Genomic DNA, 15,145 nt, shown 5'->3' on the forward strand with positions numbered 1-15,145 from the left:
TAACCCTAGTAGACGGACGAATCAGGCACGAAATCTCGTTTTGCTTCCACCCTCTGAAACCTTCACATCTGCTGCAAGGGGTCGTCATCACCTGCAAAGTTTGTTGCACCCAAGCACCACAGTGTGGGTGGATGGACCCCGCAAAAAAAGAGAAGCTTTTGCTAATTGGCCGCTATTGACTTTTTTCCTTCACATAACGACGAAGCAACGACACAGCACAATTCACTCTTTAACACACACTCTCACACACCCGGTCATATGTGCAAGCGCCTACTGAGTGGACCAATTGGACGGTAATGTTGGTATGGAAATTGGGTTGGCCTATTGTTAGACAGTTTCCACACGGTCACACAGCCACCCATTACCACCTACTAATAAAGAGGAGGTGGGTGGGTGGGTGGTTGGTTGGCTAGCCCGCGTCCATACTCCCAAGACTGTGGCGGTTAGTTTATTATCCGTCGATTACTTCATTCTCGTGTGGATGTTTGGGGCAAAAACGGGCAGGTAATGGGCATCCGGGCACATCATACCCGGGGGGTGATCATTACTATTATTATTTCACACCGTTGCTGCCATTCTGCCATAGATCACCAGGAGGGAGGAGGGGGAAAGGAGGAACAGCGGGGAGGTCAACAGTGGGTCATTGGCCCCCGTGTGCGACGGTGTGAAAATGCATTCTATTATCATGTATGCGAAAATGGCAAAATGAGGGAGCTTTGAACGATCGGGGATGGTGGTGCAAGAAGGGTTCGGATCTCGTGTGTGTGTGCTTTTTTGAGTTTATTTGGTGCAACGAATGCACCACTGGTAGGGCACAATGTTGGGTGTGAATTGGTTCGAGTATGTGCGTGGCGTGGTAATTTGCATGGGTTGATGGAGTGTTTTTTTTTTGGTGTACAGAATTAAATGGCTGTCAATTGACGAGTTTAAAAAAATATTTTCTATTGTCAGAAAAAGTCTTATTAATCGCATTAAAATGACTTTTTCAAAAATTAAGGATCGTTCATATGCATCGACTTTAAGGTGCAGCTGACGCACAAATTAAAATCCCAATCAATTCATAAATAAAGTTACAGTTTACATACAACTTACCAACAGCTACACAACTGAGCGTACGGCAGCGCAACAAATTGCACTTCGACAAGAGCAAGATTGCAGTAAAAAAGAGCGGAAATATAAACAACAAAACAAACAAACACAAGCCGCCTGCAGCACCGAAACCAAAACACCATTGCGCTGCACTGTGTGGAAGCGACAGAAATGGCGGCCCAAACAGCCATGCACTGAAAGGCAGTTTCGTAATCCTGCATGCATCATCGTCAACATCCAGGCACAGGCGATTGGCGTGATGGCTGCTGCTATTGTTTGCCAATAAACAAATAACAAATTCGAAACTGTTCCGCCGACTTCCGCCGGGGCCCTAGGTACCATAAATTCCCTTCCCGTTATCGCGGAAATCAATCTTAGCTCGCTATCTCTCTCTTTCTCGGCATACGATCGCACTCGATCGCTGGTGGTGTGTCGTCAGGTGCACGCGCCTGCATATGCTTCAAAACGGATCGGGACGATCAAAACGGTCGAAGCAAGATTACGACGGATGATGCAAATATTTACATTCCATCCCTCCCTCGGACAGAATGGGCACGGGGAAGGACGTATTTATTTTTATCATGGGGCTTCCTCCGTTCCTTTCCAGCCAGCCGCCACTCAGCCGAAAGGACAAACGGAGGGCAATATTTTGCTCGGTGTATTCTCTCTCTTTTGCCCTCTACATCTCCAATCACACTCTCGCAAGTGAGGGTGGATGATGAAGGATTTAGAAGTTTTAATAGAGAGAAGAAAAAAAAAACCTGTTCTACAACAATCGCTAGCTAAGACGGGATTCTTCTTTTCCTGTCGTAATCCATCGTTAGACCGCACGAGCCGGGTTTTACCGTCCCAGACACAGTGCTAGAGTGCTTTATAGAGCTTGCTAGAGTGCCAACGCTGCGACGCAGTTTCGTAAAGGGATAAGGCGAAGTGGGCTTACCACTTCCTTGCTTCGATTGTGCGAAGACGGTTGAGCTTTTGACCTTGGCTAGCGTCCTAAAATATTGTCTGCTGGTGATGAATACAGTGCGTCATATGGTCATAAATGAATGTTGTGTTCGTGAGTGTGGTAAAGTGATTGTTTAGTTATGCAAAATGTAAAAACAGTAACAAGAATAGAAAAAAAGTATACACAAATAAAAAATACACAAAAGAGCGTATAAAATAAAGCCACGTTAAACGAAAACAGAAAAAGTTAAAAACAAAAGCAACCAATAACAAAAACAACAGTAACATTAACTGAAAGTTTAGAAATCAACACAACGAATGATAAAAATAAAAAAACAAACAAAAGTTAGCTAAAATCTATGTAAAACATGTAAAATAAAATGCTAACGAAGCAACTCAAGTAATAAAACAAAACAATAATAAAAGTTTGAAAATGTTCAACAAAGCAATATCCGCGTCGCCATCATCAAAAAAGACGCCAAAGGTTCAGCTGTTTGCACGACAAGACGCAACCACCGCAACAACACACACACATACACACACAGCCCCTGACAGCAAACATCAACGAAAACAAACAGCTAGATTAAAGTTAGAGACTCTCATAAAAATAAACGGCCTCACTCGCCTGCCTCACAGGAGCCGCACAAGAAGGCAAATGCTCCGTGTTTGTGTGTGTGTGTGTGTGCGTTGGAACCGGTTTTTCAGTTTTTATTTTGGACCTTACCCAACCGCAACCGGGAGGGCTGGAGAGGTTTGTTGCGTATGTTTGATGCCCTCCGCTCTCCAAACGGTGTATGGAAATATGCTGGAAGCGGCGTTTCGGGCACGCATTTTCAAACTCACAACGTGACGCAGTTTGCCGCTTGCCGGGCCAGGTCAGTCCAGGTCCGGTCAGGTGAGTGCACGGCCGTGCCGTACTACACTACCGATGTGGATTCGTTGCTTTGAAGGACAAATTTGGCACTCGAGTGGTTTGAACGTCGATATCACATCATCGCATCACCACCGAATAAGGCACACGGCGTCTGTTTGCATTTCATGGTGATCATCCTATGGTCATATGATCATTCTCAAGAGCGTTGATGTTTGCTGTTTGTTGCGAGACATTGCTGGCGTTCTAAGAAGATGAAACTCGCTTCGTTGGAGCTGCAGTTGCATTCCACCACAAACGTTCGGTGTAAGCGAATGCATGCATAGCACACACTCACACACCGACGACGACGACGACGTTGATGATACCGTTCGCATTCCGGGGCGAAAGGATCATGGTTAAAGAATTTCGCCACGCATCAAACCTTCTATCTCCCTCTCTCTCCCATGCAGTGTCGTTTAACAGCTTCATTCATCTTTAACTAATTTATGCAAATGATCGTTTCCGACCGACCGTCCGCACGTCTGCTGCAACGCATCTACCCCGACCGATGCATCACTTATCTGCGATCTTCGATCATTGATATGCACGCGGCGATGCACGGCGAGACGTTCGCTGAGTTGAGACGTGCAGCAAGATGCGCACAAGATTAGCTACTCGGATGGAATGCGGTGAGCGATTGTGTCTGTGTTGAGGGAGAACCGTTTTCATTAGCACAACCTGGTGTTAGTTAAAAAGGCTATTAAGTTGTTCAAGTTAATCACTGTTTCGCAATTGGAAAACAAGCTTCGTTCAATGAGAATTAATGGCATCTACACTACTAAAGAAAAGAGTTTCATATAGATTGTGACCATAGAACATAGAAAAAGCGATGAAAACGATCAAAATTAAAATGGTCCTTCGAACCGGATCTCTTTACTTTTAGCTCTTACAAGAGCTCAACGACAACTGGTAGAGATAAAAGGTATTTAATGTTATTTTTTGTTAAAAAAAATGACAAAATTCTTGTAAAATATGTGCAAACATAGTACTCACACAAAACTATAAAAACACATCTATTAACGATCATCATCACGCGAGAAGAATGTGAAGAATTTTCAGCGCAAGCAACGCAAGCTCTGGAAATAATGCCCCCGTTTGCGTGCCAAATCGTCGATTAATTCAAAAAACACCTTCTTTTTCACGGTGTGCGTTGTGTAATTTGTTCCGCATCATTCTATTGGCGTATTCGTGTGCTTCACGTCCCCCCGCTTCCTGGCCTGCCCAGCTTGCAACAAACCAGCTGATGTTAAGGCTTCATCGATGCATCCGCTCAAACGCACGCACACACGGGTGTTATTTTCTGTGTATTTGTGTGTCTGTGTGTTGGTGTTGTGTTTTCACCGTCACACAAAAGCCAAAAGCTTCAGCCACCCCTTTCCCAACGCTGTGTGCGTGTGTGCGGCTGTGCTAAAGCTTTCAGAACCATGTCCAAGCCGGTTCTAATTAAGATAGCTTGCCTTCCACACCCCGTTGCTCTCCGGTGTGCTGGGGAGGGGGGGGGGGGGTACTGTTAGGGAACGTTCCCAGCCTCTCCGGCATGCACCGGGCAGGTGAGGTTTATTTGTATAGTTTCTGCTGAATTTGCACAGAACTCGAATCCGTTCGGGAACCGTTCTCGCCTCGACTGTTTGGTGTCGTTTGGCGGTAGGGTGACACCAGCTTTGCTCGCACAAAGAGACACCTCCAGTGCGGCTGTGGTGGCTGGCTTGCTGTGGGGGTTGGGTTTTGCCTATTTGCCTTGCGTGTTTAATATTCCCATGAGCTATAGGGCTGTACCGAATCCGAACCGTTTGTTTGTCATCTCGCGTTTTCAATGGTGCGTCGCGTTTGTGTAAAGAATGCGATTTTCAGCGACCGGTTTGGAAGGAGGGACTTCTCCTCAAACATACATAAACACAAACACACACACATAGACAATATGTGACGCGGTTCCGTTCGCGAGTATAATATTGATGAAGCAAACAAAGGCACGAACGGAGTTACTTTAAAGCAAAAGCTTCAGAGCTAAAGAAACAAAGCTCAGTATATTGTTCGCTAACGCCCGCACACTAAAGACAAACCGTTATGCAACGAACTGATTGGATCTCGTGTGCGGATCTTTATGCTCGCCGTTATCGCTATAATCTGGTGAAGGATGCTGATTTTTTTTTAGTTTATTCAAACATTGTGCTCCACCACAACGAACCGAAAAGCGGATGCGAAAAATGTAAATGAGAGGCTTTTTTTCGGTGGAAAAAAGGATTGCATAAAACAATAAATTTCGACACTTCGTTAAGCGATTTTGTATGCTCGCTTTAGTTTACTGTTACATTATACAATGTTAATAAAACGTCAATAAACCCCCCATGGCTCGTGTACCCGTTTGTATGGTCAGAACCGTTCCAAACCGATAGTCGATCACGATCACAAGCAGGCCAGTTTTGTGTTTAGGGTTACCAATCGTACACAATTCACCATGTTCCGTGACTCACACAACACCAAAGGACACCTTCCCTGCCCTTCCCGTGATCGGTTAGAACGTTCGGCATGCGAAATTCGAAATGCTGAAGCTCATTGTCAGCTGACCAGAACAAACCCTCCCCTGCACGAACCAAACAAGCCCCCTACACACAGCGAGGAATGGTGACGCCGCTCGATCATGGCCAATGCGATGCAAAAATGCTGCAAAAACCACACACAAACACACACACACCTTCACCTTCCCCGTTCGATTGATCGCACGTCGTGTACAGGGGAACCGTGGTGGCACGGTTGGCTAGATCGGCGGCCATGACCAAAAGGAACACAATTGCCCGTACAGGGTAGCAAACAAACAATTCAGCGTTGACAGCGAGAGTGCGGAGGTTGGGGAGGTGGGCTGCGAAGGAGTAGTCAGTAGTAGACAGCAAACACGGCACGATTCTGGGTGAAATACGATCCGAGGAGAGCTACCTGTGGATTGATTCCAGCCAGTTTATTTATGTTCTACTGTGTGAGTAGAGGACTGTGTATACTTTTTTCTGTGTTTCTGTGTGTGTGGATAAAGGGTTAGTAGTATTTAACTATTGTTGGTTATAACAGTGTTCAAGCTTTTTAATTTCATACGAAGATCATGATCATTGTTGGTGGTGATCTTCATATTAAATGGAACTGCTAAAAACTTGAATTTAAGTGTCCTAAAGAAAGATATCACATAATTTTCCTCTATAACTCTTATAAATCTTTCCAAGTTGGCAAACTGCCTGAAGATCATATGCCAAGTTACCAGATAAATACAACGCAGTTAAGATCAATCTAGTGATCTCCAAAAAAACGAAATAACTTCATTTATTGAAGTAATTTGAAAATATTGAAGAGAAATGTATATCTTCTTTTTTTTGCCAAAAATGACACCTCAACTCAACTGCTTCATTGGGCAGCAACTCAGCGAGTTCCCCAAACACACCGCATTTGCTTGTTTGCTGACGTAGTTTCTTCGGTAGTCCTTCTTCAAAGGCACCACCACCACTTGTTTAGCCGGCCCAGAGCTCTGTGCACGTCACTTGTGTCGAAAACGTGTAGTCTGCGAGCTGTGGGAACCAGATGCTGGGAGATGCAATGTTGTTTTGTGTTGAAGCCGGGCCGTGCCAAGAAACAACACATGAAAGCGATTTGTGGCCTGTGGACTTGAAAGGCATGGACATGGAAGGCATTATTTTGGTTGTTGTACGAATACATTTGATAGCAAAAAATTACCCTTTTTTTAGCGAAACATACTTTTAGTGCCGGCATGAAAGAGGCATGTTTGTGTGTTTTTTTGTTTCGAGTGAACTATGGGTTAGTACTGGAAGCTGCAATTTTCGGTCACGTCAGCGCATTTGCTTGAAAGGGGTATTTTGGGGAGGTTATGTTTTTGTTGTTGGGTGGGATAATAGCAAGGTGATGTTGGAGTTTTGAGTTTAGAACACTGATAACAATGGTGATCAGAGTGGCTTAAGATGTTAAGCATGATGTGTCGTTTTTAGCATTCATTGAGAGTTGCTGCGACTAACTAAAAGCTCTCTAGCTCGAATTCCACCTTAATTTTTTTGGTCTTCAATGTTCAAAAAATCCAAACGTCCACCACCGTCTCTCAAATCCATATCCTCTGGCCGCCACTCTTTTTGTTGCCTCTTTTGCTTACCGTTTTCCCATCCAGCCCAGAAACAAAAACCCATCGTTTTTCCGCACCGCTGCACTTTGCAATCAATCAATCAATGGCGAGACGGCGAATTGATTAACGATCATCATCATCATCGTCCAGCAGGTCGGCAAGTCATTTAGATTTACAATCGGCAAACTACTATCATTACGTGTGTCGATCCGTTTTGACTAGGCGAGCGTGGAGGTGGAGTAGACGAACGGTGTGGCTTTGTTTCGGTTGCAGAGTTCATTCCAGCTGTTGGGGGATAGTCTGTTAGGGTCTTACCCGTCTTAGTACGATTGTTAGGATGAAGGCTTTACGAAACTGCAGTCAAAATGATTTACGCTAGAGTCGGGTGGGTTTTGGTGGTTGTTGTGAAGGAGAATTCTTGCTTTCACAGTTGAATGTAGAAAAGCTTTTTGTATTCAACCAAATATCATTAACAGAATGCCTTAAAAATAGCCCAATGGCATGCCCGGCGTAGCCAGGAGTAAGAGAGAGAGAGAGCTCCGGACGAGATGATGTTCAACGCATTAGTAGCTTCGTTAGTTAATCAGTTACACAACTCGGGCACTTTAAGGCAACCGATCGCTGGGTTTGGATTATCAAAAAAAGGAGAGAAAAAAACAGTAACACGTGCAATCACAGCTGTGATTATAAAACGATCAGAAGAGAGTACACCAGCAAACAACAACAACAACGAAAAAAAGTCATTCCATCTATGCACATATGGAGCAAGCGGCAGCATAGGCAGCAAGGCAACTCCCTATCAGCGGGTTACGCTGCCAATACGCAACGCAAATGGAATGTGTGTGGCTGTGGCTTAAATCAGCTGACTCAAGCAGGAAAAATTTAATACACGTGCTCGTTTGAATGTTGATAGAATAAAAATGGTTCCTGGAAGAGTGTTTTATACCGGTTTGTGAAATACTGTGTCTTTTTTTTTGGGACATTAATGTCAAGCAGTAGTTCAGTTCATTAGTAAAATGCAAATAACCTTTCTCTCCGTTAGAGCACCACACAGGCAACCTTTGCTGGAAAGATGATGGAACAGTTCACAACACAAACACAAAAAAAAAAAAACAGCAAACGCCCCCAGCCAATCTTTCGCGTGGTGATAGTTTTAACAGCTAACAAAACCCACCACCACATCACACGTATATGTGGGAAGGTTTATCTCCCTGCTTTCACTTCTTCTATTCCCGGACTCGATGCGGCAGGGGGATGACTTTTTTATTGTTCACAGAGGGACGCTATAGCAATCAAAGTTTTACGGCATAGTGTTCACATACGTTTGCAGCGTGTTTCGTGCAAGAGGGACAACGGCGAGAAGCTGACGGCATTCAACATGATCTTGCACACGATCACTTAGCTTAAGACGTGGTACTAGACGTGGTGCTTACACATATCGCACCAGGTTGGTGCCTATTCGACCGACGACTAGCTAGACGATATGCGGTGAAGTCTCTTTGTTCCCTGATTGCAGCCCGTAAAGGCGGTGTGGTTTATCGCAAATGGAAAACGAACAGTTGATGGTTCACGTGGAGGCGTAGTAAGAAAGAAAACAAAAATGCAATTGTACGCTCTTTACATACGTGCTGTGCATCCACCTACCTGGCTGCTGTATATCATTAAGCGTTAGCCTGCAAGCGTAACAAAGAAAAGGGAGCCTCAAAGTAGAATGATTCGAACGACAATCAATCAAACAGCCGAACTAGAATAATTTATCAAACCAAAGATTACCAAATGATCGTGTGTCTGCTTGGCTCGTTTTATTCCGTCACGCGTTTGATCTTACCCGGTCGCTGGGCTTTGGTGTTACACAACCGATCGGGACCTAGTACGATGCACTAATGGCATCGTCTTTTTTAACACCCGGCAGAAATGGTTCCAATGTGTTGGTGATTAGTTGGGGTGATGCCCTAGAGCACCAACACACACAGCTTGGAATAAACTACGGAATAGACACAGTGGAGCGGCATTTTCCACGGCGAAAAAGCTCCAAAGAATATTGAGCGCTTGAGCGCTCTATTCCGGCTGTGTGTGACTCTCTTTTTCTCTCTCTCTCTCTCACTCTTTCTAGATCGAAAAACACGAACAAATGTGTACCGATCTGATCGATGGCGCCGTCATTTCGTCATTACCCCGGCAGCATCCAAAATGGCCAAAACCGTGCCGGCGTGGCTGAGCGCCAAAACAGCTTGCTGCACCGCTTTTAAACGTGAACCCCGCACGACCGCAAACAAACATCCCATGCCCACTGGGGCGGCCAATATAGAGTTGCGGCCACCGACAGCAGCTGGAGAAGAGAAAGTTCCAGCACTCTTTTTTACGCTGCTGCTGGTGTTTGCTAGTGTGGTTTGCTGGAACTCTCTATCCAGCTCCTCACGCACACGATCACGATCGCATATGGCGCCATTATGATTGCGTACAGCCGTCCCCGTCGTTCGGCAAAACGTGCAACCACACACACACACACAAACGCGGTAGAGAGAGGAAACAGAGAGAAAGAGAGAGAGAGAACGAGAGAGAGGGAGATATCGGGTTGGCCTTTTACGGTATAGAAGAAAGCATATAAACATTCGAATAGGTGTGAGAAAGGAAAAGAAAGACAGCCACACCGCAACTCGGTGACGTTTGGCGTGCCGTAGCGCCTTATAACCGCGGGTTTATATTTCACAAAAAAAGGAACCAAAGCAAAAGGTAAAAATAAACAAAACCGATAGCCATTGTTGAGCAAAAGCATCGCGACACCGACAGCGGCAAGTGAGGATAGCCATACACATACACACACACACACACACACACACACACCAAAAGCACACGCCAGGTTTGGTTAATCTATTACCTAACGTCCGCCTGGCCCGGCCAGTCACGCGGAGGGCTCGAGGAAGTGGCTTGCGGCTTCCAGTTTGCCAAGGAGACGTGAGCAAAGCGTGTAAACAACAGCTCCTTCCAGCGGGAAGAACCGGCGAAGGGAGTGTGGGACATGCAGAGAAAGGAGAAAGATTCGCAACCGTCACACGAAGGGGATATTTGCATGCAGTGCGTAAGCTTCCGGGCGTCAGTGGGGCAAGCAAAAAAAAACCTTGCGCCCCTTTTAAAAGTCAACCATCAAAAGTGGACTGATTGTGTCGGTACCGTGTGAGGAAGACGACAGTTACTGGGTTACTATCACCAGTGGAAGGGATGGAAAAACGTGCAATACTCGATAAGGAGAACTCCGAACTGATTTCGCTTCTGAAATTTCGTATTTCAATTGAAGAACTTATTCTCATTCCGGAGCAAATTCCAGTTCTGGAGTCATTCCTGATTCCGTTACCGGAGCAAATTGCGAATCCAAAGTCGATTCCGATTCCGGAGCCGATACTGATTTTAGAGCTGGTTCCAATCCCGGAATCGATTCCGAAGCCGACCCCGGAATCGGCTCTGGAGTCAACTCCAAAATCGGCTACAAAACTGGCTCCGGAATCGGCTCCGGAATCGACTCCGGAATCGACTCCAGAATCGGCTCCGTAATCGACTCCGGAATCGGGATCGATTCCAGCATCAGAATCGGTTCCCAAATTGATCCCGAATACGGAATCAAAATTGGGTAGGCTCGATTACAAGCTCCTAACACTAATAACGAGTAGATTCGTCGAGTGAAATGTAATTCTGTAGCTAATAATTAATTCCATTTCCGAAGATACTTTTAAAGTAAATTAACTCTGGCACTGCCTTTTTGTTCTATTAAGAGATTAATTTTCTTCTAAAACTGGTCAGAATTGGCCAAAACATAGGTCCAACAAGAGAATGTTTCATACTTTAATACTACTATTACGAATAAAATATCAATTCTTACCTCTCACTTGGCAATTGGCAGAACACCGCTCAAAAGCTTGCCGGCTCTCTGCCTTGTCTGCCCGTACGGTGCCGGAATGGTGGTCGCGTAGAAAGGATAGAAGATAGCCCGCTTTGAGAGAACCCGTGTAACGAGGGTTTACGTTCGCCGTTCCTAGTTTCTCGCCCGCTTGTTCCTAATGCCAGCAAAGACGCACACCAGCAAAGACAACCCAAGCATTCACGTTCTTCGACACGACAGCAGCAGCAGACGCCGAGATTCTCGCAAAGCTCTCGCGGAGTGAGCTTTTTTTGTCCCGGAAGGGGTTGAACCGAAAAAGCTGACAATCTTGTGACAAAAGCCAAAAACCGCACTTGCACACACTTTGTGGCTTTACAAAACAACACACTTTACTTGTATCTGCATACAAATCCACAGAGAGACACACACCGAGCTTACGCCGTTACACACGTTGCACACGTACACTCAGCACACACGCACACACACTCGCACACACGCAAAACACAAACGCACGCACGCACACTCGGCTACGATTGGGCTGCTTTTGGGGCGGCACCTGGAAAAAAGGGAAGGAGTGGAATGGTTGGGACACAATGAAAAAAAAAACAGGACAATAAAAGTCACAGGTGACACACAGACACACACAACACACTTTGGGGGAAAAGATGGCATCTCCGGGTTTGTCTTCACACGCCACGGCAGGTCAGAGGGGTCAGTAATCTGGAGAAGGAACTGTGATCTATCGATAGCGGATACAAAAAGAGCGATAGACCGAGAGAGAGCGCATGCAAATGAAGGTGTTTGTGTGCTGCTAGGTAAAAAAGGGTTTTTTGCGGGACCCTAACCTAACAAATCGTGTCGTGCTAGGCTCGATCGGTCGGATTCCTTCCACTGCCAACGTTGCTAATGATCGCAGGGAAGGGCGACATGTGCGGGTCGAGGAGGAAACGATCGAACAAAAGCACTGCTGGAGGCTGATCGATCGAGTACGATCGTGTACTAATCGACGTCACCGTTGAAGTTGAGAGTAGAATGTAAAAAATCCGAAGATCACTTTGTGCCACAGGCCCGCTCAATACCTGCATAGGATACAATAGAACATTGGATTACGCCAATGGCACAGACACACGGCTACTTCAAGCGAGACTCCGAAATTTGCAACTCCGAGCCGAAACGTCTTGCGAGCTTTTTGCGCGACCCAGCGCGATACGTGGTGCGTGTATCGTCGAGCAAATCTGCGGCAGAAGAGAATGGGCGACAAAAAACCAAAAAAAAACCTCCTGACGATCTTGATGACACGATTGTGTGCCGCGTGTGGCGTTTGATTATGAGAATGGGTCTGCGATGTGATCGTTAGCGGGTAGGAGAGCGCAGGGCCAGCAGTAAATAGGGCCGAAGGTTAACCCTCTTGTGCTGCAGTCGTACAGGTAGGAGCGCAGCGCTATCTAGACGATCTTACAGCGCCACACGGGGGCGAATGTTGGCCAGAGTTTGTGTTCGAGAACTATCATCACAACGGAACCGGGGGAACAACGGTGATGACCGACCGACCGACTAATGTCCGACGAGATGAGCGAGCTGACTACGACGTCACACAGCGGGGTGTGGGTTTTGATGCGAAAAAAAACAGTACATTTTGTCCCTAATGCACTGTAACCAAAGGTGAAATTGAGTGTATGTCTGTGTGTGTGCGGGTTTTTACACAAAGCGACCGATAGTGCGCTGCTGGGAACGACGATCACGGAAGAATGGGGATGAAGCTTGGCTGCCACAGGTAAGAATGTAGGAGATGCTGTGTGCCAAAAAAGGCAGCAGGTGAATGTGCGTAATAATGGCGACGGTTTCGATGGATGATGGAAGCACTAAACGGCAAACAACAAATGAGACACGTACGGGTGAGCACACGGTGAGAACGGTGGGTATGGAGATACGGTTCACGGTGTTGCGGGTAGCAGGGCTGGCAGCAGCATCAACAAGGTAACACACAACGACGACAGCGGCGAAACACACGTACGGACACACTGAAAGCGCTGGCGGACTGGCCACGGCTCTGCACCGTGTAGGGAAGGTTGTGAGATTTGCACCCCGCACGGTGAGCTGATGTGAGCTGCAGGAGTGGGAAAAAAATATTGAAGCGAAATTTTATTCAATTTTAAGTAGCTGAATGCTACAAGTATAGCAAGAATTTATAGAACGAGCCGTGCAAAAATCATCATTTACTGTGAAAAGTGTACAAGGGATTTAACCAGCACTTGATTCATCATCACTATTGTTTGCATCAATTATCTTTTGGACTTCTACTGCCACGATCGAGATCATTGTGCGTTTGCCCTTCCCCTGGAAAAGGCAAGATCACGCTGGCAAATGCGCTGGAACCGAACCATTGGTGCATGCTTAAGCCCAGTTCAAACACGCCAGCATTTGGTAAGGCATGCTGAACATGATCATACGATCGTGTGGGGTGGAATAGAAGCATATTTGTTTTAGTAATATTTTAAGCAAATAATTTACTATAAATTATATATTAAAGAATGATTACATTGGTTTTCTCTTCAGATTGAAACACATAATCAAAAGTAGACCAAATGTATGCTATTTTTTATGGTCATGAATTAATTCCAATTGTTTTATTGATATTAATTCATATAATAATAAAACCCACACAATTGAAAAATAAATATAAATTATTCAAATTCTTTTGCACTACTGGGTATATACCGTCTTTATGCGGAGAGAATGTTGGCGATCGCACTAATACGGAACCGATCGTGATGATCACCTTCTAGAAGGATGTGCTCCACTAACAGTACCTTTGAAATATGTAGCTACAGCTTGTTTTATAGCATTATATTACCTCTTCTGAGTAGTTTCTTAAGTTTTTTAAATTACATTTTTAATCCAAGTAAAACAAAAAAGAATGCTCCATTAGCACTTGTAACACCTTTTCCATCACGCACTGTATGTTCCACGCACGAAGCCATTGCAACCCCCTGTTACCTTTTTGTATACAAAACATAAGCTCACGCACACCGAGGACGGCTAAAACAATCACACCCTGCCCGGATTGGACGCACACGCACACACACACACACATACAGACGCGTGCACACGCGTACATACAACTGCAAACCCACCCCTTTCGTGTGCACTTGTGGTGCCAGCATAGGAACGTACAGTGGTGTTGACTGCTTCAAACCAAACACGATCCCAATCTCGTGCAAAAAAGCTTCGAAGGAGGAGTTGAAGGGAATAGGGGAGGAATGGGGAGAATTTAATGCGAAAAAAAGCTCAGCTGGAAGTGTGGCATTTCCTGAATAGCAATCACCGAGCTGTGCCGATCATTCGCCAAATAAGCTGGAGCGATCGAGAGGATCGCCTAACTACTCTCGTCCCCGGTAGTTCGTAGTCTAGTTACACAGCGACAAAAAAACAAAAACCAGGGCTCGCGATGCACGCGAAACGCGTTGCTGTCGTTGAATTATTTACATCGTCTCTCTTGCCCCAACCCCTCCCGTCGTATGCATTTTTCCCGTGCAGCGCCGTCGTGCAGCGTGATGTGCATTCAAATCACACACACGTCACTCGTACGTACCACGCTTGCAATTGCGGGGAATGTCGGGGGGGGGGGGGGGTGAGATGAACGCCAAACAAAAAAGATAGAAAACAAAGAAATGCAAGAGAGAGAAGAAAGGGAAAACAATCAGTTTGCCCATGGGGCGGGGAAGGGGGGGATCAGAGGCCTATGGCAGCGCCTACCGGACCACGTTTCTCTGCAGTTTTGCGCACCAGCGGGAAATGGCACATGGATGGCGTGAATAAAGTGTCGCACAGACAGCAACCGTTCCAGGCATGATTGGCTTGGACGCATTTTCGACAAGTTCATGATTACAGAGTAATAAATTTACCATTAGCGTCAGCGTAACTGTAACTGTCGGTGGGGAAGGTAATTTGCCGCAAGTCGTTGTTAAAGTGCTACTCTGGGCAGCAGCACGTGCAGGGTGGTTTTTTATTTGGTTGTAGTGTAAACCTTTGGGTGAGACGAGTTTTAAACAGCTGCATTAGCCTTTTGGCACTGTTTGGCAGCGCACGAAGTAGTTAAAAATCGATAAAACCATTGAACAATGGAATGGCACTATTAAGTTGTGCTGTAAACGACGTGATTTAGCAGCTCGTTAATAAATGAAAATTAGAAGCTTCTATTTTTGTCATG

At 45.7% G+C, this 15,145-nt stretch overlaps 1 protein-coding gene across 2 annotated transcripts in view; it reads right to left on the reverse strand.

The window, feature by feature from the left end:
• LOC120908535 (PTB domain-containing adapter protein ced-6) overlaps positions 1 to 12,983 on the reverse strand; it is a 28,050-nt gene extending 15,067 nt beyond the window's left edge. The window contains exons 1-2 of one of the 2 annotated variants that reach the window (XM_040319650.1): positions 12,829 to 12,983; positions 10,936 to 11,491 (exon numbers count right to left, since the gene is read on the reverse strand). The gene's annotated coding sequence lies outside the window, so the exon portion shown is untranslated. The remainder of the gene's footprint in view (positions 1 to 10,935; positions 11,492 to 12,828) is intronic. The other variant, XM_040319651.1, reaches the window with a different exon arrangement.
• Positions 12,984 to 15,145: the final 2,162 nt, after the last annotated feature.

The sequence above is a fragment of the Anopheles arabiensis genome, chromosome 2, assembly GCF_016920715.1.
Source record: "Anopheles arabiensis isolate DONGOLA chromosome 2, AaraD3, whole genome shotgun sequence".
Classification (NCBI taxonomy): Eukaryota; Metazoa; Arthropoda; class Insecta; order Diptera; family Culicidae; genus Anopheles; species Anopheles arabiensis.